At 42.2% G+C, this 23,577-nt stretch overlaps 1 long non-coding RNA gene across 1 annotated transcript; it reads right to left on the minus strand.

Moving 5' to 3' along the window:
- Positions 1 to 21,504: 21,504 nt before the first annotated feature.
- On the minus strand, positions 21,505 to 22,201 carry LOC123406995. The gene is made up of 2 exons (XR_006612514.1): positions 22,079 to 22,201; positions 21,505 to 21,984 (listed from the first exon to the last, which is right to left on the minus strand). It is a non-coding gene; the product is annotated as an uncharacterized LOC123406995 (long non-coding RNA).
- Positions 22,202 to 23,577: the final 1,376 nt, after the last annotated feature.

Below are 23,577 nucleotides of genomic sequence, written 5' to 3' on the forward strand. Positions count from 1 at the left end.
AAGTTTTAGCTGGACACAAAGGAAGATAGGGGCTTATAGTTTTGCCTCCCAACGGTTTACCTCAAGGGTAAAGTCAACAACAATAAAGCATGAGTACTCAACTCCAAGTTGATATATGAATATAGATCTTTCCAAAGCATGTGACGGTAGCCAAGACAAAGGACACAAGGGAATTGGTGATGATCACCATGACTCTTACAAGGGTAAAAAGTAAAGGTACAAGATAGGCCCTTCGCAGAGGGAAGCAGAGGTAGTCATGCGCTTTTGAGGTTTGAATGCTTGTCCGCTTAGTGCGGAGGAACGTCACTTTATATTGCCCCCTGTGACAAAGAACTTTATTATGCAGTCTGTCACTTTTATGTCTTCCTCATCACAGGTCCGTGCAAAGCTTATTTTCCACACACTAATAGATCATACATATTAGAGAGCAATTTTTATTGCTTGCACGGATGACAACTTACTTGAAGGATCTTATTCAATCCATAGGTAGGTATGGTGGACTCTCATGGCAAATCTGGTTGGAGGTTTATGGATGCACAAGTAGTATCTCTACTTGGTGCGGGAGTTTTGGCTAATATGAGGTGGAAGCAATCGCCACATGCTAAGGGATCTCTAATCATATAACATTGTTTGGAACCTAGCAAACACAATTCATTATGTTGTCTTCCTTGTCCAACATATACTCCTAGGCATGTAATAGTTTGGTGAGTGCTCACAATTGTAAAAAGTGTCTAAGCTGATATATTTATATGTGAACCTCTCTTCCTTATTACTTCTTATTAATTGCAACAATGACTGAGGTCTATGTTGACTTATTCTCAACAAGTTTCAATCATCATACTTGTCATAAGTGAAGTTATCACTTTCCATAAGATCGTCTCATGATCTTTCATGCTATCATTCTTTTCATACTCTTTGATCATGGCACAAATCAAAGCCCTTGACTAAGACACTCTTTATTATATAGCTCGTAAGCTCGAATACATCGGGGAAGAAACAAAAGCAAAAGACTCAAACTAAAAACTAAAGACTTATTCCTCTAAAAGAAGAAATAAAAACTGAAAAGGAAAGAACTAAAACAAAGGTAAAAGCAAAAGATATAAAGGTGATATGATACCAGGGCAAATCCCCCAAGCTTGGCAGAATCCAAGGGGATTGCCCATACCAATGTTTAGTTGTCTTCCTTTGGCGGTGATGGTGGTGTTGTTGTCGCCTTTGATTCAAAGAGAGCTATCAACCTTTGATTTATACCTCTGAGATCTGTGACATGGTTTTCCAGCAAAATAACTTCACGAGAAAGAGAAATATTGCGAGCACGAGTTGTTTCACAAAACCTCAAGACTTCAATAAAGGATGGAGACAGCATGTGGAGGAAGGGTTGGAGAAAGTCTACTCCTTCAACGTCTTCAATGTTGAACATAGGTTGAACTTCCTCCCTAGCTTGGGTTTTCTCCTTAGCTTGGTCCCTGGCTTCCGTAACTTCTACTCTTTTCAGATCAGCATCTACTTCCTCATGAACTTGGTGAAGATCATGCTCCCCAACAGATTCCTGAGACATCTTTGCTCTAAATCTGCGGCAGACAACAAGCTCGAAACGAAAACAGAGGAAAACTACGCGATACGGAGATCAAAACCTTCGGGCAACTATATATTGATTTTTTCTGGGCCAGAAGGAGTCCTCCGCCAGAAAACAAAGTCCGGGAGGCACACGAGGTGGCCACAAGCTTGCCCACCGCCACTAGGGGTGGTGGCGGAGTGGGCCCTTGTGGCTTCCTCGTTTGCTCTCCGGAGTGCTTTTTATTTTTCTAATTTTCCAAAAATTCCAAAACGGAAGAAATTTCCTATTGGAAAAGTATCGGAGTCCAATTTCTTGCCGAAACAGATACATCTTCGTTTTCAAGGTCTGAAACAGGCTGATAAACATCCCTTATGTACTCCTCTGGAGTTATGACATTGGTGATACTGGTCTCAACATTTATGGGCGTACCAGAGATGTAATGCTTGATTCTATGCCCATTTACTACTCTAGGAAAATTTCCTCCCGTGTTATTGATTTTGATGGCACCGGAACGATATACTTCCTCGACAACATAGGCACCCTCCCATTTAGAGAGAAGCTTGCGTGCAAAGAATCTCAAACGAGAATTGTATAGCAAGACATAATCACCTACATTGAACTCTCGTTTATGTATTCGTTTGTCGTGCCATCTCTTAACCTTTTCCTTGAACAACCTGGCATTCTCATGTGCCTGGGCTCTCCATTCATCTAAAGAGCTGATATCAAACAACCGCTTCTCACCGACATGTTTGAAATCAAAGTTGAGCTCTTTGATTGCCCAGTAAGCTTTGTGTTCCAGCTCAAGAGGTAAATGACAGGCTATACAGTAAACCATTTTATACGGTGACATGCCCATGGGATTCTTATAAGCAGTCCTATAAGCCCATAGTGCATCGTCAAGTTTGCTAGACCAGTTCTTTCGAGATCTATTGACGGTCTTTTGTAGGATCAACTTGATCTCCCTATTACTCAACTCAACTTGACCACTAGACTGAGGATTATAAGGAGATGCAACTCAATGGTTGACATCATACTTAGCTAGCATCTTGCGGAAAACACCATGAATGAAGTGTGAACCGCCATGAGTCATCAAGTATCTAGGGACTCCAAATCTTGGGAATATGACTTCTTTAAGCATCTTAATAGAGGTGTGGTAATCAGCATTTTTAGTGGGGATAGCTTCTACCCACTTAGTAACGTAATCCACAGCAACTAAGATGTGAGTGTACCCATTGGAACTCGGGAAGGGCCCCATATAATCAAAGCCCCACACATCAAATGGTTCAATGACAAGTGAATAGTTCATAGGCATCTCTTGACGCTTACTGATGTTCCCTATCCTTTGGCATTCGTCACAAGACAAGACAAACTTACGGGCATCCTTGAAGAGAGTGAGCCAATAGAAACCTGATTGCAATACCTTATGGGCAGTTCTATCTCCAGCATGGTGTCCTCTGTAGGCTTCGGAATGACACTTCTGCAGGATATGTCCCTGTTCATGTTCAGGCACACAACATCTAATAACACCATCTACTCCTTCCTTATAAAGGTGAGGATCATCCCAAAAGTAGTGTCTCAAATCAAAGAAGAATTTCTTCTTTTGTTGATAGGTGAAACTGGGTGGTATGTATTTGGCTACGATATAGTTTGCATAATCGGCATACCACGGTGCACTAAGTGAAGTGCGGATGACATTTAATTGCTCATTAGAAAAGCTGTCATCAATAGGTAGTGGGTCATCAAGGACATTCTCTAGCCTAGACAAGTTATCTGCTACAGGGTTATCAGCACCTTTTCGGTCAGCGATGTGCAAATCAAATTCCTGTAGCAGGAGAACCCATCTGATCAGCCTAGGCTTAGCGTCCTTCTTCTGCGTAAGGTACTTAATAGCAGCATGATTAGAGTGAATAGTGACTTTGGAGTTAACTATGCAAGATCTGAACTTTTCACATGCAAACACGACTGCTAAAAATTCCTTCTCCGTAGTGGCATAGTTTCTTTGGGCATTGTCTAGAGTTTTACTAGCATAGTGAATGACATTCAACTTCTTGTCAACTCTTTGTCCTCGAACAGCACCAACAGCATAATCACTAGCGTCACACATGATTTCAAAGGGCAAGTTCCAGTCAGGTGGTTGAACAATAGGTGCGGTTATCAAAGCCTTCTTAAGTATTTCAAAGGCTTCCTCACAATCCTCATCAAAAACAAAAGGAACATCCTTCTGCAAGAGGTTGGTAAGAGGCCTAGAAATCTTAGAGAAGTCTTTAATGAACCTTCTATAGAAACCAGCATGACATAAGAAACTTCGTATACCTCTGATATCTGTGGCGAAAGGCATTTTCTCAATTGCATCAACCTTAGCCTTATCAACTTCAATGCCTCTTTCAGAGATTTTGTGTCCTAAGACGATACCTTCATTAACCATAAAGTGGCACTTCTCCCAATTCAAGATGAGGTTGGTTTCTTTGCATCTCGGTAAGACTCGATCAAGATTGCTGAGGGAATCATCAAAGGAAGATCCGTAAACGGAAAAGTCATCCATGAAAACCTCGACGATCTTTTCACAAAAGTCAGAAAATATAGCCATCATACATCTTTGGAAGGTGGCAGGTGCATTACATAAGCCAAAAGGCATACGTCTATAGGCAAAGGTACCGAAAGGGCAGGTGAAAGTGGTTTTCTCTTGATCACATTGTGCAATAGGTATTTGCAAGAAACCTGAATAACCGTCTAGAAAGCAGAATTGTGTGTGCTTTGATAGCCTTTCTAGCATTTGGTCGATGAACGACAAAGGATAATGATCTTTCCTGGTTACCTTGTTCAGTTTCTGGAAGTCTATCACCATTCTATAGCCGGTAATAATCCTTTGTGGGATTAGTTCATCCTTATCATTAGGAACGACGGTGATACCTCCCTTCTTAGGTACGCAATGTACTGGACTTACCCAATCACTATGAGCGACAGGATAAATGATTCCTGCTTCCACAAGCTTTAATATTTCTTTTCTAACGACCTCTTTCATCTTATGATTTAATCTCCTTTGATGATCAGCAACTGGTTTAAAGTCAGGATCGGTTTTAATCTTGTGCTGACATAGAGTAGGACTAATACCCTTAAGATCATCAAGAGTATATCCAATAGCAGTGTGGTGCTTCCTCAGAGTTTTTAGTAACTTCTTCTCTTTGCGCTCTGAGAAGAGAGCACTAATAATGACAGGATATATCTCCTTCTCATCAAGATAGGCATACTTAAGAGTATCCGGCAACTGTTTCATCTCGAACACAGGATCACCCTTTGGTGGGGGAGGATCCCCAAGCAGTTCAACAGGCAGATTATTCTTGAGAATATGATGTTGTTCTAAGACAATTCTATCTATCTCATCTCACTCCTCCTATTGCATATCATTTTCATGCTCAAGCAGATATTGCTCTAAAGGATCCGTAGGAGGTACGACAATAGAGGAAATAGCAATGATTTCATCCCTACCAGACGAATCTCTTTCATGGGGTTGTCTTCCAAACTTGGAGAAGTTCAATTCATGAGACACACCCTCGAAACTTACTGTGACAGTCTGCTTAATGCAATCTATGTGAGCATTGACAGTGTTGAGAAAGGGTCTACCGAATATGATGGGACAAAAGCTATCTTGTGCAATACCAAGGATGAGGAAATCAGTAGGATACTTCGTCTTACCACACAGGACTTCTACGTCTCTCACAATTCCCAGAGGGCAGATAGTGTCTCTATTAGCTAACGTAATAGTGACATCAATGGGTTCTAACTCAGCAGGTGCAATCTCATCTTTGATTTCATCATATAGAGAACGGGGTATCGCACTAACACTAGCTCCCATATCACATAAACCATGGTAACAGTGATCTCCTATCTTAACAGAAACAACAGGCAGGCCAACTACAGGTCCGTGCTTGTCTTTTGCGTGAGGTTTAGCAATTCTAGCGGAGTCCTCACAGAATTTGATAACATGCCCGTCTATGTCTTCGGCTAAGAGATCTTTGATAATAACAACACTAGGTTCAACTCTAATCTCCTCAGGGGGTGCAAGTGGTCTAATGTAACCCATACATATCACAGTTGGAGCTTTAGAATAATCCTTCATCCTAGCAGGGTATGGTCGTTTCTCAGTGTAAGCACAAGGAACAACAGGATCACTAAAAGCTATGATTTTCTCCTCAACTAGATTGGTTTTGGCTATGTTGCTTTCTACAGGAGGATGGTATTTAAACCACTTCTCTTTGGGAAGATCAACATGAGCAGCAAAAGATTCACATAGAGAAGCTACTATCTCAGAGTCAAGTCCATACTTAGCGTAAAATCTCTAGAAGTGTTTGTCTCAACAAAAGATTTAACGCAATCAAACAGGAAATTCATACCTGACTCCTTACCTTCCTCCACCTCCCAATCTTCAGAGTTGCGTTTGACTCTCTCCAATAAGTTCCACTTGTGATCAATATCCTTCTTCATAAAAGAACCGGCACAAGAAGTGTCAAACATGGTACGATCTTCATGAGAGCTCATGATTGGGGCATGAATATAGCATTGATTTAAGCCTCCCCAAGCTTGAGATATGCTTTCCCTGTCACGAGTACAAAAGTTATAAATAAAGTTCCGATCACGATGTACTAAATGCATAGGATAGAACTTTTGATGAAATTCTAATTTCAACCGATTGTAGCCCCATGATCCAGCATCATCACATAGCATGTACCGTGTCAACGCCTTATCCTTCAAAGATAAAGGAAAGACTTTCTTATTTACCTCATCCTCGGCCAAACCTGCAAGCATAATTAAACCAAAAACTTAATCTACATAGATTAGATGAATGTCTGGATGTGAAGATCCATCTCCTGTAAAAGGATTAGCCAGCAGTTTCTCAAGCATACCCAAAGGAATTTCATAAAAGATATTTTCTGTAGGTACCTCAGGTTGAGGAGCTACTCCTCGTGCTTCCGTCCGTGGTGAAGATACCCTGAACAAACTCCTCAAGGGAAGAGTTTCCATAGTGACAAGTGACAATAAATTTCAGCACAGTATATAAATGTTTCCTTACCAATTTCCACTTACCAAAGGCGCTTCACTCCCCGGCAACGGCGCCAGAAAATAGTCTTGATGACCCACAAATATAGGGGATCAATCGTAGTCCTTTCGATAATTAAGAGTGTCGAACCCAACGAGGAGCAGAAGGCTCTGATAAACGGAATTCAGCAAGGTAATAACTGCAAGCAGTGAAAGTAGCGGTAACAAGTGATTGTGTAGTGAGGTCAAACGTAGCAAGCAAAGAGTAACAAGTAACAAGTAGTAGCAACGGTGCAGCAAGTGGCCCAATCCCTTTTGTAGCAAGGGACAAGCCTGAAAAAAGTCTTATAGGAGGAAAAACGCTCCCGAGGACACACGGGAATTTCTGTCATGCTAGTTTCATCATGTTCATAGGATTCGCGTTCGTTACTTTGATAGTTTGATATGTGGGTGAACCGGCGCTTGGGTACGGCCCTTACTTGGACATGAATCCCACTTATGATTAACCTCTCTTGCAAGCATCCGCAACTACAAAAGAAGAATTAAGACAAAGTCTAACCATAGCATTAAACTAGTGGATCTAAATCAGCCCCTCACGAAGCAACGCATAGACTGGAGTTTAAGATTCTGTCACTCCAGCAACCCATCATCTACTTACTACTTTCCACTGCCTTCCTCTAGGCCCAAATATGGTGAAGTGTTATGTAGTCGACGTTCACATAACAGCACTAGAGGAAAAAGAACATACAACATATCAAACTACCGAACGAATATCAAATTCACATGACTATTATCAACATGACTTATCCCATGTCCGCCGGAACAAAAGTAACTACTCACAAGACATAATCATAATCATGACCAGAGGTGTAATGAATAGCATCAAGGATCTGAACATAAACTCTTCCACCAAGTAATCCAACTAGCATCAACTACAAAGAGTAATCAACACTACTAGCAACCTTACAAGTACCAATCGGAGTTGTGAGCCGAAGATTGGTTACAAGAGATGAACTAGGGATTGGAGAGGAGATGGTGCTAATGAAGATGTTGATGAAGATGCCTCCCCTCCGACGAGAGGAGTGTTGGTGATGACGATGGCGACGATTTCCCCCTCCGGGAGGGAAGTTTTCCTCGGCAGGATCGTCCTGCCGGAGCTCTAGATTGGATCTGCTCAAGTTCCGCCTCGTGGCGGTGGCGAAACCACGAAAAAGCTCCATATTGATTTTTTTTCTAGACCAGGACGCTTCATATAGCAAAAGAGGGGGGCTAGTGGGCCTTCAGGCAGCCCACAAGTCTGCCCTGCGCCACTAGGGGGGTGGTGGCGGTGGGCAAGCTTGTGGGGCCCTGGTGGCCCCCTCCAGTAGTTCTTTCGCCTAGTATTTTTAATATATTCCAGAAAAAATCCACGTAAATTTTCAGGGCATTTGGAGATGTGCAGAATAGTGGACTAGGATTTGCTCCTTTTCCAGTCAAAAATTCCAGCTGCCTGAATTCTCCCTCTTCAAATAAACCTTGCAAAATAAGAGAGAAAAGGCATAAATATGGTACCACAAGTAATATAACAGCCCAAGAAGCAATAAATATCAACATGAAAGCATGATGCAGAATGGACGTATGAGGCCCCGAGATATCTCTCCGTCACACGGAGTGACAAATCCCTGTCTTGATCCATACTAACTCAAAGGACACCTTCGGAGATACGTGTAGAGCACCTTTATAGTCACCCAGTTATGTTGCGACGTTTGATGCACACAAGGTATTCCTTCGGTGCCAGTGAGTTATATGATCTCATGGTCATAGGAATAAATACTTGACACGCAGAAAACAATAGCAATAAAATGACACAATCAATATGCTACGTATATAATTTGGGTCTTTTCCATCACATGATTCTCCTAATGATGTGATCCTGTTATCAAGTGACAACACTTGCACATAGCCAGAAAACCTTGGCTATCTTTGATCAACTGGCTAGCCAACTAGAGGCTTGCTAGGGACATTGTTTTGTCTATGTATCCACACATGTATCTATGTTTTCATTCAATACAATTATAGCATGGATAGTAAACGATTATCACGAACAAAGAAATAATAATAACTAATTTATTATTGAATGTAGGGCATATTTTCAACAAAGATTGCCACGAGCAATTTGTACGGGTACCGTGACCACCCCCAAGGGTTGCCATTTGTACGGGTTCGGTAACCGCCCTCAAGGGTCCCTTAGTGGAATCACGACATCTTGCATTGTGCGAGGGCATGAGGAGATTATGGTGGCCTTAGTCACATCTCTCGGAGCATTGTGCCTCCACACCGCTCCAACGGAGATTAGCATCCGCAAGGGTGTGAACTTCGGAATACATCATCATCTCCGCGTGCCTCGGTTATCTCTTACGTGAACCCTTTACTTATGCACTTTACTTTGTGATAGCCATATTGTTTATTCTCATATATCTTGCTATCACTTAGTTGTTTATCTTGCTTAGCATAAGGAGTTGGTGCACATAGTTGAGCCTAGTTGTTTTAGGTTTTGTGCTTGACAAATTAAACGTTAGTTTTATTCCGCATTTGTTCAAGCCTAAACCATAATTATTTTAAAGCGCCTATTCACCCCCCCCTAGGCGACATCCACATCCGTTCAATTGGTATCAGAGCTAGGTCTCTCTTTATTAGGTTTAATCACCTAGAGATTAAGGATGTCGACTCGGGGTTTAGGATTCACTGACACTCTTAGTTTCGATGGCACAAATTTTGATGTTTGGGTAATTCGCATGCTTAATCACTTTCGGGTCTTGGGCCCAAATTTAGAGCGAATTGTAGATATGGGTTTTTCTCCTCCAAAGGATTCTCAAAATATATCTTTAGAGGATGAGAAAAAAATCTTATCTCGATGCTCAAGCTTCTAATGTGCTTTTTGATGCTTTGAGCAATATAGTTATATTTCAACTCATTCCGTTCTGGGATGCTCATGAGTTGTGGACAAAGATTCAAGATAAATATGGTACGTCCAAGATTAGTGGGAATGATTGTTCTCCCTCCACCTCCGGTCGTGTGGTCTTCTCAACTTCATCTACTTCACCTACATGTGGATTGCCACAAGGCAATGATATGGTGAGTAGTGGTGATCATTGCAATGATGATAGTGGGTTTATTGTTGATGATCCTTCATCACTATATTATTGCAATGCTTCATATTTGGGCATTAACACTTCGAGCACTCTAAATGTTTTACATGCTTGTGTTGATAGTCCTTGCATATCATGTAAAAACTACTTGACTAAATCTCATGATGATATGCTTCCTATATCTTGTTGCCATGATAAAAATGTATATATTTCCTCGAGTTGTTGTGCTAAAAATGTAGAGGAAATTCATCACTCCATGGAACAAGATGGACTTGAATGATTCTTCAAGGAATCCTACATCATCATCTATTGTCACTCACTTTTGCCTTATGGCTAAAGCTTCAAAGGTATCTCCTACTTTGAATCCCAATGTATCTCATGATGATGATGTTGATGATAATGAGGATGAGAATAATGATGAAGAGAGTGATATTATTGCATCTTTAAAAATTGAGGGTGAAATGATTTTTAAATCTATTTATAAGAATAAACTTGCTTGTTCCAACTTCTTGGAAATCATGTCTATTGCCACTGATGGCAAGAAATACACTCAAGAGTTGGAAGCTCATCTCTAGGAGCATGAGGCCACCATTGAGACAATGGAAGGTCATGAGCGTGATTACGCTAACGAGATCGCGGAGCTTTCTCAAGCTCTTGAAAATGAACAAACCACCAAGGAATCTCTTGAGGAAACCTTTGTTATAGAATTATCTAGATTAAAGGAATCCCATGATAGAGCTCTCGAGGTGGCTAATGATTTTAGAACAAAAAAAGATAAGGTTCAAGTTGCACATGCTAAACTCGTTGAGGACTATGAGCACCTCGAAAATGGTTCAAGGGCTATTAAGAGTTCTCTCATCAAACTCACCAAATCTCATGCTCAACTTGAAGCTTCATATGCTAAAGAGCTTGCCAAGTTGCCTTCTTCTCTTATAGTTAATAATGATGCTTGTGCTACTAACTCTACTTCTTGTGACGCATCCATTTTAAAGGAGAATGTTGAGCTAAGGGCTCAACTTGAGTTGCTATCTAGCAATTATGGAAAATTGGAAGAAAGTCATGGAATGCTCACAAGCTCTCATGATGATCTTCTAGTATCCCATAATGTGCTAAAATTAGCTCATGAGGCTATTTCTACCAAGGTAACATCGAGTGAGCCTGATGTGGACATTAGCACTACTTCTAGTCAAAATGTTATATTGCCACGTGCTAGTCCTCGTAATTCATCTACTCATAATGTTGCTACATCTTGTGATGAATTACTTTCCATGCCTTGTTGCTCTAACAATGAAGCTTATACTTCCTCTAGTACTTGTGTTGATACTAACCATGTAGAGTAAATCAAAGAGCTCAAGGCCCAAGTCACTTCCTTGAAGAAAGACATGGAAAAGAGTCATGAAGGAATGTCCACACTCAACAATGTCTTGTGTGAGCAAAAATCCCCAAATGACAAAGATGGACTTGGATTCAACTCCCAAAAGAAGAATAAGTCCAAAAGCTTCAAGAAGAAGGGCCAAGAACAAGTCAAGAATTCGGCCAAGATTATTTGCTTCAAGTGCAAAATTGAAGGGCACCATGTTAGATCTTGCCCACTAAAGAAGAAGCCCCAAAGTCACAAGCAACAAGGGAAGCGGCCACAAGTTCAATCACATACTCAACTACAAGTTGAAGAAAGGCCCCTTCCCAAGAAGACCCAAGCCAACACTTCTCATGTTGAGAAATCAACAGGGAAGAAATTAAAGGGTAGATGTTGCTACTTATGTCGTGAGAATGGTCACTTCGCTTCTTCTTGCACGAGAGGTAATTTATCCAACCCAATCATTATTGATGATATCTATTCTCTTGGGAAGGATAAGGTTGGCAATGTGTTTGCCAAGTTTGTTGGTACTAAAAGTGGTGTCAAGAAAAGTACCATTTGGGTTGCCAAGCCTATTGTGACTAACCTCTTAGGACCCAACGTGGTTGGGGACCAACAAGCTCAAACTTGATCAATAGGTGAATGTGGAGGACATTGGAGACTTGGATACATAATGAAGAATTAAGGGGTATTCATCATTCATATTGTCTCAAGCCAAGTAATTTGTATTATCGAGTTTCTATCTCATATCCAATGTGCCTCCTTACGGTAACTTGTACTTAAAATGATTACATTGTTAGTTGCTTGCCCCTTTGCATGTTGTGGTTTTGTACCTTGCATGTGTTTGTATATGTTGTGCTTCCTACTTGCTTATCTTGAGTAATCGAGTATGTGTATGTTGGTTTGCATATCATGTACATGTGAGTCTTGTATTGAGCCTTTTTGCATCTTGTTTGTATCTTTGTTGGCTCTTGTGAGAGATTAATGTATTATCCCATTGTGGGGGAGTGATGTGCTTTGCACACCTCACAATCCCATAAATGTGTATACATGGGGAATACCACTTAGTATTGATATTTCAAGATTATCTAGTTTCTATGTGGTATGTCTTACTCATGAGATATTCAAATTCTATATGGTCCATTAATTATCTTTTGTTGGTTTTAATTTGCCACTTGTTAATATTGTTGGGTTATCACATTATGGGGAGTAATATTCTATGTGCATATTACAAGCCTAGAGAATGTGTACATTTGAGGTATTGCCCCTTAGTGTTGATATTGTAAATTATCTTGTTCCTAGGTGGCATGTTAGCTCTACAAGTGTCATTTGCTTGCGTTTTAGGGGTAAAGATGATGTTGGATATATTTGTGATCTACCAATGAGTATTATTTCCAAAATACTTCTTGTCCTTGACAATGGGTATTCCGATCATGTGGTAGAAATTGCCAATCGTCTTTACATTGGATTTTGTGTTTCGTTTGTCTTCCTTGCCTCTTGTGGATCTATTTTAACATGTCTAGTATTTTTATAGATATAGAGAAAGTGATGATCCCATCTTGTGCATTTTGTATTTAAATGCAAATTCTATATAATGCACATCCCTTGGGGGAGCTATCCTATTTTCTTTAGAACACTCTCTTTATTCGCCCATCATAAATTCTTTTGATCACCATCAAGTGTGTGTTGATGGGAGGCAAGTCTTGCTCTTTATGATGCTTTGTGCTATCATAAAAATTTGTCGAGGGTTTGGTTTGTTGGAACCTAGCTCTCTTTTGTAAACTAGATATCTCGTGTTTGTTTTCCTTCAATTGGTATCTTGTTTCCTTTTATTTGGCATGTGGCAGTGGATATCTCATTCCTTGAGGTATCTTTTAATTGATATCCTTCAAGTGATAGTTTTTCGTTTGGTATCTTATTATCACTTGATATCTTGTCTTTTGGTGTATTATCAAATTTGTGTTGAGTTGATTCTTGAAAGCCTTGAGCATGCATATTTACTGTATATAGCTTCTTTTGCTTGCTTTCTTTCTTTTACCCAATATATAGGGGAAACTCCACCTTGTCATAAATTGGCTAAAGTGTGCATGAAATTCAAATTCATATCTATGTGCACATATGTATGTGGAGTTTGTCCTATGTATTGTTAGTTTTCTAACTCTTTGGTCCCAATGAGTTTGGGCACCATTTTGTTTGTTTTGTTGTTCCAGGAACAATTGGAGATGCGTTGGATGCTCAGCTCACCTACAAGGAAGGTATTGAGACCATGTGATTATTGGAGCCAAGTTAGGATGATCAACGAACAACTATCTACTACATCAATCCAATGTTGTCTCGGTAACAAGTATCTACTTCATTCATTCATTTCTTGCAAAGGCCCAAACCTGTCTTTTCTTGGCCAGGTTGCATCACGGCATGAATCTCTTGATTCGGTCTTGTAGTACTTGTTTCCTTTCTCAAAGCATCCGAACGGTGATGTCTTATTGTTAGGCGGGATGTCTTTGATGTTCGTATTTTGGAAGTTCATATTGTACAATAAGAAAATATTAGGCCATGTGCTATGCTTCCAAGCAAAGATCTTATTGATATATTTATGACTTCCTTTTGGATATCTTGTTTGTTCCTTCTTGTAACCATTTCGTGTGTACATCCTTCTTTGTGGATATATATCATCATGATTGTCTTCTACTTAGAATCTTTTACACATGAGAGAAGTTACATCTCTAATTGATATCCTCTTTTCTTTCACGTCCACCGTTGCATTTCCTTTTTCAGTTTTTGGTGGCTTGGTGAAAGGATTTGTCTTGAGTGCATATCTTATATTCCTACATCTTGATGCACTATTTGGCCGTGAAGATTATTTTTCCTCATGCTTGCCTTGATGAGGGTTTTTCCATTTCGATTGGTATCCCTCCTCTTGACAAGGTTCTTATTTCCTATCTTCATCATGGGTTGTCACAAGCGTTGGTTCTTATTTTGTTTATTAGTAAGCTTGTGAACCCATTTTCTAGTGTGTGTGTGTGTGTGTGTGTGTGGAAATGATATGTCTTGCACTTTGTTTCTCATTTCATCAAGACTATGTTGATGAGTAATGCTCATCCTTATCTTAGTCTTCTCAAGTGTTTTGCCATGACTCACACACATGATTTTTGTTGGGCCTATTCTTAAGTTACTTCTTTTACATGTTGCTCAACCATTTGTTTTGTGCAAGTGATATGCTTATTGTCTCATCTATCTTCTTGCACTCGTTCTGTGTTTTTATTATTTTTGGGGGAGCAACTATCCTATTTTGTGCACTTGTATCAAATACAAAACAAATCTTATTACTGCACAATTCATGGGGAGCTTCTCTAGTTTTGATAAAAACACACTATTGTCCTTATCATAATATATTTTATTCATGTGGTTCGAAGGACCATATGATTTCTTGTTCCCATTGGTATATTTTGATTGTGTGCTTCTCTCGTTTGTATGTCTTTGTGACATACGATCCTTCTTGCAATCTTTGGGTCCTCGATATAGTTCATTTTCCTCAAACGTTTATCATTGTATTTGTGTATTTCTTTGCGCTATTGTTGAGAAGTACACACTTTTTCGAGGCCCACCTACTATATTGGCTTTCTAACTTTTTTTCCATTTTGGCAGTCGATGCCAATGGGGAGAAGTTTAGAGAGTTTAGTTTGGTGATGCATACATGTTTTTGCTTTTATTGCTTAAGCATTTACATCTTTTACGCATGCATTATAGCTTTGTATGTGTGCGCCTGGTTACGCTTATTTCCTTATATAAACTCTTTGTACTGATTGTCATCAATTAACAAATTGGGGGAGATTGTTAGAGCATATTTCTCCATATGTGGTTTTGGTAATTGATGACAATCCCTATGGACTAATGGTTGCCTTAAGTTATATTCGAAGGATTTGTCCATAGGCACTTCTTGAAGTCCATCTGTTGGTGTCAAGGAGTTTATATGATGACCAAGGTGGTATTCAAGGTATTATCCAGATTGGTCATAAAGATACAAGGTTGATCAAGACTAAGAAAAGAATAAATCAAGATGATCAACACACAAAGTGTACAAGATGTACTGAGAGGGATCAAGTGATCCCATGGTATGGTAAGCATTGTCCATAAGCTTTTGTGTACTAACCCATGGTCCTTGTGAGAGTTCTATGTGGGGTTAGGTGTGTCTCCATGGGTTCACGTCAAGAGGAAGATCTCATTCAACCTATGAAGGATGACATCAAGTGCTGATCGTCATCAAGATTGCATTGTGCAAGTTCAAGTGGAGCATCACGAAGATATCATGCTTGAAGCTTGCCGTCCATTGTGGTGGCAATGGACTTGTGAAGATGTGCTGAAGAATGGCTCACCCATAGTGAGTATGGGGGAGAAATCAACTAGTCTTCGTCAAACCAAGGCAATCAAGAAAGGTGGTCCATCTTGAGAAAGCCAATATCATCATCATCTAGCTCAAGAGTACTAGATGCAAGGTATAGGTTCGCCCTTGATAGGTTTTCTATTTTAGGATAGATTGTCGTACTATCAAGGGGGGCTCTCAAGTGAGTAGATTGATCGTGTCTTTCGTTGAGACCTCAAACCATTTGCATCCTTGCATCATATTTCTTGGTTCTTGTTTGGTGTTTATCTTTGTGAGTTTTAGAGATTATGGTCATCTTCATGACAAGCTCGAGTTCATCGAAAATGGAGTCCGTATGCATCTTCTATGATGTTTTCGATGTTGGAAGTTTTTATCGATTCTTCATTAATAGAGGTCTCACTTCTCTATATCATTGGAATTTTCTAACTGCATGTTCTTAATATTTTATGTTGTTGTTGGATAGCTCTTGTAGTTGTGAATTCAACAAGTTTGAGTTTGCTCGATTTGGAGTTCGTATGCAAAAGTTAGAGCAGTTTCAGTATCTAGTGGTAGTACCGGTCCTGGTGCGAGTGGTAGTACCGCCCCCGGAGTGATAGTAATTTTTTACTACCACTCCCTAGCGGTAATACCGCTCTAGGAGCGGTAGTACCGCTCCGTCGGACTGTTTTTGCGCATCCTTTTTGGCCTCAGCATGGTTGGTGAACCTACCGAGCGGTAGTACCACTCCCATGAGCGGTAGTACCGCTTTGTGCGGGCTGTGAAGCATAACGGTTGGATTTTTCCCCAACTATAAAAGGGGGTCTTCTTCCCCATTGAACCTTATCTCTTTAGCTCGTGTTCTTCCCCCATTGTTGACCTTCTTCGAGCTTGCTAACTCACAATCCCTCCAATGATTCTTGCTAGTTCTTGAGGGAAAAGAGAGAGGAGATCTAGATCCACATTTCCACCAATCACTTTCTCCTCTAAGTGAGAGGAACCCCTTGGGTCTAGATCTTGGAGTTCTTCGTGTTCTTCTTCTCATTTGGGAGAGAAGGACTTGGGCACTCCGTGTGCCCTTGCCATTGTATTTAGTTGCATCGGTTTGAGTTCTCCACGGTGATACGTGGAAGTGAGAAGTTGAGAAGCTTATTACCCTTTGGTACTTAGTACCCTAGAGATTGTTCTTCATGGATGCTTTGGCGTCCTAGAAGCTTGGTGGTGTCTCGGAGCTCAATCATTATGGTGTAAAGCTCCTGGCAAGCGTCGGGGTCTCCAATTAGGTTGTGGAAATTGCCCCGAGCAATTTATACGGGTACTGGTGACCGCCCCCAAGGGTTGCCATTTGTACGAGTTCGGTGATCGCCCTCAAGGGTCCCTTAGTGGAATCACGACATCTTGCATTGTGCGAGGGCGTGAGGAGATTACGGTGGCCTTAGTTGTATCTTGGGGAGCATTGTGCCTCCACACCGCTCCAACGGAGATTAGCATCCGCAAGGGTGTGAACTTCGGGATACATCATCGTCTCCGCGTGCCTCGATTATCTCTTACCCGAAACCTTTACTTATGCACTTTACTTTGTGATAGCCATATTGTATATTGTCATATATCTTGCTATCACTTAGTTGTTTATCTTGCTTAGCATAAGGAGTTGGTGCACATAGGTGAGCCTAGTTGTTTTAGGTTTTGTGCTTGACAAATTAAATGTTAGTTTTATTCCGCATTTGTTCAAGCCTAAACCGTAATTATTTTAAAGCATCTATTCCCCCCCCCTCTAGGCGACATCCACATCCTTTCACGCATCATGATGTGCTCGACCCACAAGTCCCTCTGCTACCTTGGGCGGGAGACCCGAATCATGGTCGTGGAGCGCAACGCTTCCCTCGCCGACGTCCATGGTAGGCTCTCCCGCTCCCTCCTCGAGGGGCAACCCTTCACTCTCAAGTACCACCTCCCCAACGAAGACCTCGGCTCGCTCATCTCTGTCTCCACCAATGTGGACCTCGACAACCTCGTCGACAAGTACAACTGCATCTCCGCCGCCTCCTGGGGCGCCGGCGCCGGTGGCAGCTCCTCCCGCACCTCCCAGATAAGACATATAGAGTTTATTTTCTTTTATTCAGTGACAGGTGGGACCGTGGTAAGGTAGAGAGAGGGTGTTGTGATGTTTGACCAGTCAACCCAGCAAAATACGAAGTTGTACGATAATGCAATGACCGTATAATCACCTCAAATCATATATAATGGCCGTATTGGCTGTCGTATTCTTAAGTACAATGACCAAAGTGAGCTTTCGACACAAGTTCAATGATCGTGGATGTATTTTACTCATGAGTATATTATATGTTGTTGTCACCACCACCATAAGGGTTGAAGAGATGGACACTGAAAACCTACTTAAAATCCCCGAAATAGAAGACATTACATCTCCATCGAGCAGATCGGGGTCACCCCATGCTAAGAGCATCTTCAGCCACGATTTGCAAATTTGGACCCACAAACGCCCGCGGACATGCCCGGTCAGTGACTCAGCGTGTCCCTTATTTGTCCGTCCGCGCAGCCACACTCCTCATTTTGTTTCTCGTATATCCAGTCACTTGCACGTGATTAATGGAGAGGAAGAGAGAAAGAAAAGAATGAATAAATAAAAAAAAGAAAAAAGTGGTCTGGGTGGGTCGCACCCTATGTGGCGGACTGACCGGGCGCGCCCAGGCGCGTCCGCGAGCCCTCATATCATCCCGATATTTGAGATGGATATGAGGGTTTGCGGACATGACAGACATGTAGGGATGATATGAAGGGTCTGGTTGGATCATTTTTTTAATTCTCTCTTGTCCGGTGAATGACCGGGCATATCAGCGAACATATGACGGGTCATTTAAGGGGTCCGGCTATAGATGCTCTAACACACCATCAGGTCTGACTAAGGAGAGGGGGCACTGCCGCACATCCAAAATCACCTCTCGCTATGGTTAGGAGATGACACAAAATCAATAAGAGTTGCACGTGACACGACTTGAAAAAAAAATAAACTTGTAAGCTATAAAAACATATTCGTCACACAAATTCGTCTCTTTTAAGTAGCCCACAGATGGAAGATCTATTACTGAATTTTATAGTTACATGGTTCACATCTTCATGTGCATGTCTTTTTTTTCATATCCTCATTTGTAATTTTATATTATAATGATTTTTACATTTTACTACCCCCATTTATAAAGAATTGAAATTCTGGATTTGCCCTAAGTTAGACCTAGGGATGAAGAGGGAGTGAAGAAAAATCGCTTTTTCGGATGAAAAATGAAAACAGAGAAAAAATGAAAACAGAAACGGAATGAAAATGGAAACTTTTATGCGGAAATGAAAACAAAAATAAAAGTGATTTTCGTGGAATGGGCGTGGAAACAAAACTTTCCATTTTCGTGAATTGAAATTTCTGATTTTACTATAGGCATATGGTTGCTTTAGAGCCCAACCATCAAACAACACACAACGGGATTTTTGTCCAAAAGGACCCCCTGTCGAGTGGGATTGTCAAAAAAGACCACCTGCGAGTGCAAATGGCTAAAAAGACCCCCACCCCGGGCGGCGGCAGGCGCGCCAGGCGGCACGCGGCACCTGCCGCCACCGCAGGAGGCGGCCGGGGGGCCTGCCGCCACAGCCCCTGGCTGCCGGGGCCTGCCGCCACCGCCCCTGGCGGCCGGCGCGGGATCCCGTTCCCGCCCACTCCTGCCCGTAACGGACAAGGCCGGGTGGGCCCTGCCGCCTCGGGAGCAGGCGGCCAGGTGCATTTTTCCGCGCGCCGGCACTGTTGTTGATTGATTGCGCTGATTCCGATGCTCTTTCCCGCTCGAATTTTTCCCGCGCGGCCGGCCAGAACTGTGTCATTTTTTCCCGCTCTCCACCGACGAAACAGTGCGAAATTTACTCCTTTGCTCCGGTTCGGACCGTGCAATCCTTTTGAACAAAAATATTGTGCAAGTTGCACGGATGGCTAAGTGCATGGAAGGCATATACTACGGATATTTTGTTGGGCCGTGGTTATCCCCCATCCCTCGAACCAAACCAAGATATCCACGCTGGTGAAGGCGGGCGGTTTTTTCCGTGGTTTCACGGGGCTGTCATCTTCGGGTCAGCATTGTTCACCGCGGCGATTTTAGAGTGACTCTTTGTGTCCTGGTCGACACTGTTCGTTACGGTGGTTTCGTGGGGCTTTTATCTCTATGTCGACATTGTTTACAATAGCGTTTCTTATATTTATTTATAGAGAAAGTATGTTTTAGCTCTCGATCAAATATTTTGAGAGTGAATGTTTGATTGCTATCGCAGCAGTGACACGCGATAACGACGGACGAGCAGTGCAATAGTTTCCCGCCTAATTTTCCCGCCTAAGTTTCCCGCTGCAGTTTCTCGTTTTCGCGCCCTTTTTTCCCGCGTAGACATCCGACAGAGCCTATAAAAGGAGGCAGGGAGTGAAACTCTCTTCACCATCAGACAGACTTCAAAGCACCTGCACCTCCATAGTCAGTATGAGTTTGCCTTGTTCGGATCAGAGCATTAGGCCTAGGAAAATGCAGAGTGCAAGCTTGCCTCGGGGGGTGGAAGCAGTTCGATGTTGGTGCGGAGATGTCTGCAAGGTGAAGGAGGTGACGGATTTTTCAGATTGGTTGGGCATGAAGTTTTTCATGTGCGCCAATTATGAATCTGATCCACCCGAATCTATTTCTGCGTACGTCAGGCCTCCGGTATGCTCTAGTCATCCAGATTATTGTTATTTGATTTTATTGTTTACTTGAATCTGATCCATCCTTTAGTCTCCTCCTCCTCTCTGCATGTACTATCGTTGGATTGACACGGAAATGCCGGACTGGGCGGTGACCGAGATTCGTGAAAGAGGTCGCCGTGCATGGGCTAGCTTGGACTTGGAAGAGCGTCGTGAGAAGGCTGAAGCAGAGGAGAAAGCAGAGCAGAAGAAAGAGTGGGAAGATTACTGTGTGGAGCAGAGGGCTTTTCTTGATGAGATGAAAAGGAAAAATCAAGAAGAGAAACTTCGGCTGGAGGAGGTTTACAGACAGCGGGAACAGGCCCGTGAAGCTGAGAGGGAGAGAAAGAGAGAAAGGGCTCGTGCCGCCAAGGCAGCAGAAGAAGCTGGTGATGGAAAAGGAAAATATCCACGTTGGACTCAGTAGATTTATTTTATTGTATGTTAAGTTGTCTTAGTTGTATCTTATTTCTGCAAGATGTATCTTAATTTCGGCAAATTGTATCTTAGTTTCCGCAATGGGTATCTTAATTTCAGCTACGTGTATGTTCATTTTATCCCGCCATTTATTTCCCGCCTCGCTTTCCCGCCATTTTATCCCGCGTATAGCTTTGCCGCCAGTTTGTTCCCGCCCTTGCTTTCCCGCCCTTGCTTTCCCGCCCTCGCTTTCCCGCCCTCGCTTTCCCGCCTCGCTTTCCCGCCATTAGTTATTCGTCTTGCTCTGCTGCACCTATAAAACCCCCTCCAGACCAAGGTCGGTAAGGAGTGTGCTGAAAATGTCTCATTATCCTTTCGATCGTAGTTTTCATAGTGGTATGTCCGAGTGTCTTCTGCGCTTAGCTAGCAATTTCAAGATAGATAATAGAATAGTTTCATGGGACGAACTCATCAGTAGTGACACGCTACTGAATGAGGTTGCCCACACATTAGCTAGGAAGGGGTGGCCTGCAAGGACATATGAGGAGATTCGGAAAGAACTTCTGCGGTTGAATGAAAGATGGAAGAAGAAAGGCCAACACATACGCGGTGGAGGTGGAGTAAAACATCCCTTCTTGTGGATTGACGATAGTGAGGACGAAGACGATATCTTCATGCCGAGTACCAAGAGCGCGTCATCGACGAAGGCCAAGAGCGCATCATCATCGAAGGCCAAGAGTAGCGCTTCGTCAAAGGGAGAGAGCTCTGCATCGTCGAAGGATGACGACGACTTTATGTAGTTTTTTTTATGAACTCTACATCTTAATGTATCTTATTTTATGTATGTTATTTTATGTATGTTATTTTATGAATCTTATTTTATGTATCTTATTTTATGGAAGCAACTTCAAATATATCGCGAACTTTTATTTCATGAAACTACATAGATGTCTTGTACGTACATCTGAAAGTTTGAAACTGACATAGAGAGATGCAATTGTTCGCACACATACATAGACGAATCACCCTATGCGACGACGACCAGCTGGCCTTGCCCGACGACCGGAGGGTGACAATCGATCAGGGGGTCTGTGTTCACGAAGACCACGACCGTACTGTCCCTCGTGTTCCTGTGTCTGCGACTGATGCATAGGTGGTGGAGTCTGAAATCCATATTGAGACGATGATTCTAAATTGTAGGTGAATGGTTGTGACTCAGAATTGATGTAAGATGGACCAATAACGTCCTGCCCGAAAAAAATCATTTATCATTCCTGGGAGCGTGCATTGAGTATCATGGGTTTCTGTGAGTATTTCTTTCTGTACGCCACGCTGGGTATGTTCATCTCCCCATGATGGATCATTAATTTCCTGGTCCACGAAAAAATGTTTTTAAAATAAATTGTGTGTAGCAAAAAGATGTGTAAATAGAAGTTATGTAATTGCTTATTATAATTGTACATACCTGTCCGCTGTTGTAGCTTTGTGCTCCCTCGCTTGTCTCAGCCCAACGATTCTCCTCGGGCATCCTAATCCCTCGTGTGGGCAGATATGGCTGAGATCCTTGAATGTGTGCGTCATATGCTGTATATGCATCCTGCTCCACAAAATGAGTCTGTTCGGGTGTCGATCCTACATCTGGAGCATTTACCTCTGATGTCTGCCCATGTATTGGTAGAGAAGAGTCATGTCGTGGAAGTGTCGGCATAGTATTACGACCCTCTGCCCACCGCATGGACGACGACGGCGCCCCACTCGGTCTAGCTGACCTCGGTTCCGGAATGTTGTACGCTGCAGTGACAACGTCGTTCTCTGTACTGCATCTTGTAATCCTTGTGCTCACGAATTCGCTAATTTTTTTAAACCACGACCTGCGTTTAGGATCACTTCCCTCGGCTCGCATTCCTTCACTCGCCATCGCTTGTACTTGGGTGCAAATATCAATCTGAAAAAAATCGTTCTTCGTTGGTTAAATTGTTTATGAAATGATGGACCTGAATAGCAAGATGTTGATTATTACCGCGGAGTCACGATAGTAAGCTGATGATGTGTCCATCCGTGTCTGCAACTGTTCCATATGCGTTGGATGTGTTGGCATCGTAGGTGGTTCGCTCGTCAGTCTAGTACGCGTGCTCATGCGATACCAATTATAGTACGCTTCTGTCGTAGTTGCATCGTACGTTCTGCATAAATAAATTAACATTACTAAATATTACATCACGATTAAATTAAAATACATATTCCGAATATTACATCACGATTAAATTAAAATACATATTCTGAATATTACATCACGCAGTGTTGTTGTTACGATACGGACAGTCCCTACGCGGGTGACCAGCACACCTACATACGCGGCATCGCCTTGGTTCTCCCAACTGGTTGTGGTCCATGTCATTGCGATGACGCCTAGACTGACGCCGTCCCTTGCTGGTTCGCATCAATTCGGGATCTGGAACCCATGTGGTGCCTTCTGGCCATAATTGCTTGTAGTTCGTATCAATGCCCCATGCCCAAAACTCACCATTCCAAGTGTTGTACAAATTGTGCATGTTGAAGTATGGTGATACGTACGACTCGACACTAATTTGTTGATCTGCAGCTGCCCGCAATACGTGACTACAAGGATATCCCAGAAGCTTGGGCTTGTTGCAAGTGCACTCACACGAGGTTGCGCCAAGCGTCACAGCTTGTTTTTTTGCTCCCCTGTGGTGACCATTCACAAACTTTGCTCGCACACTAACTTCCCATTTATTCCTAAGTGCATCTACCTGCCTGCACCCATGTCTTTGCGACTTCTTTGCTTTGTCATCAAGATGTCTTTGCATCTTCTCAGACCAGGTCTTGTTCAAATCAACTAGCGCCTTGGCAACGGTGACTCTATCTGCAAAGTATGACACAGTCCGGTTCCAAGTTTCATCAATTAGTGCTGTGATAGGTAGTGCCCTCACCCCTTTAAGAACA

This window comes from Hordeum vulgare, chromosome 1H (assembly GCF_904849725.1).
Source record: "Hordeum vulgare subsp. vulgare chromosome 1H, MorexV3_pseudomolecules_assembly, whole genome shotgun sequence".
Taxonomy (NCBI): Eukaryota; Viridiplantae; Streptophyta; class Magnoliopsida; order Poales; family Poaceae; genus Hordeum; species Hordeum vulgare.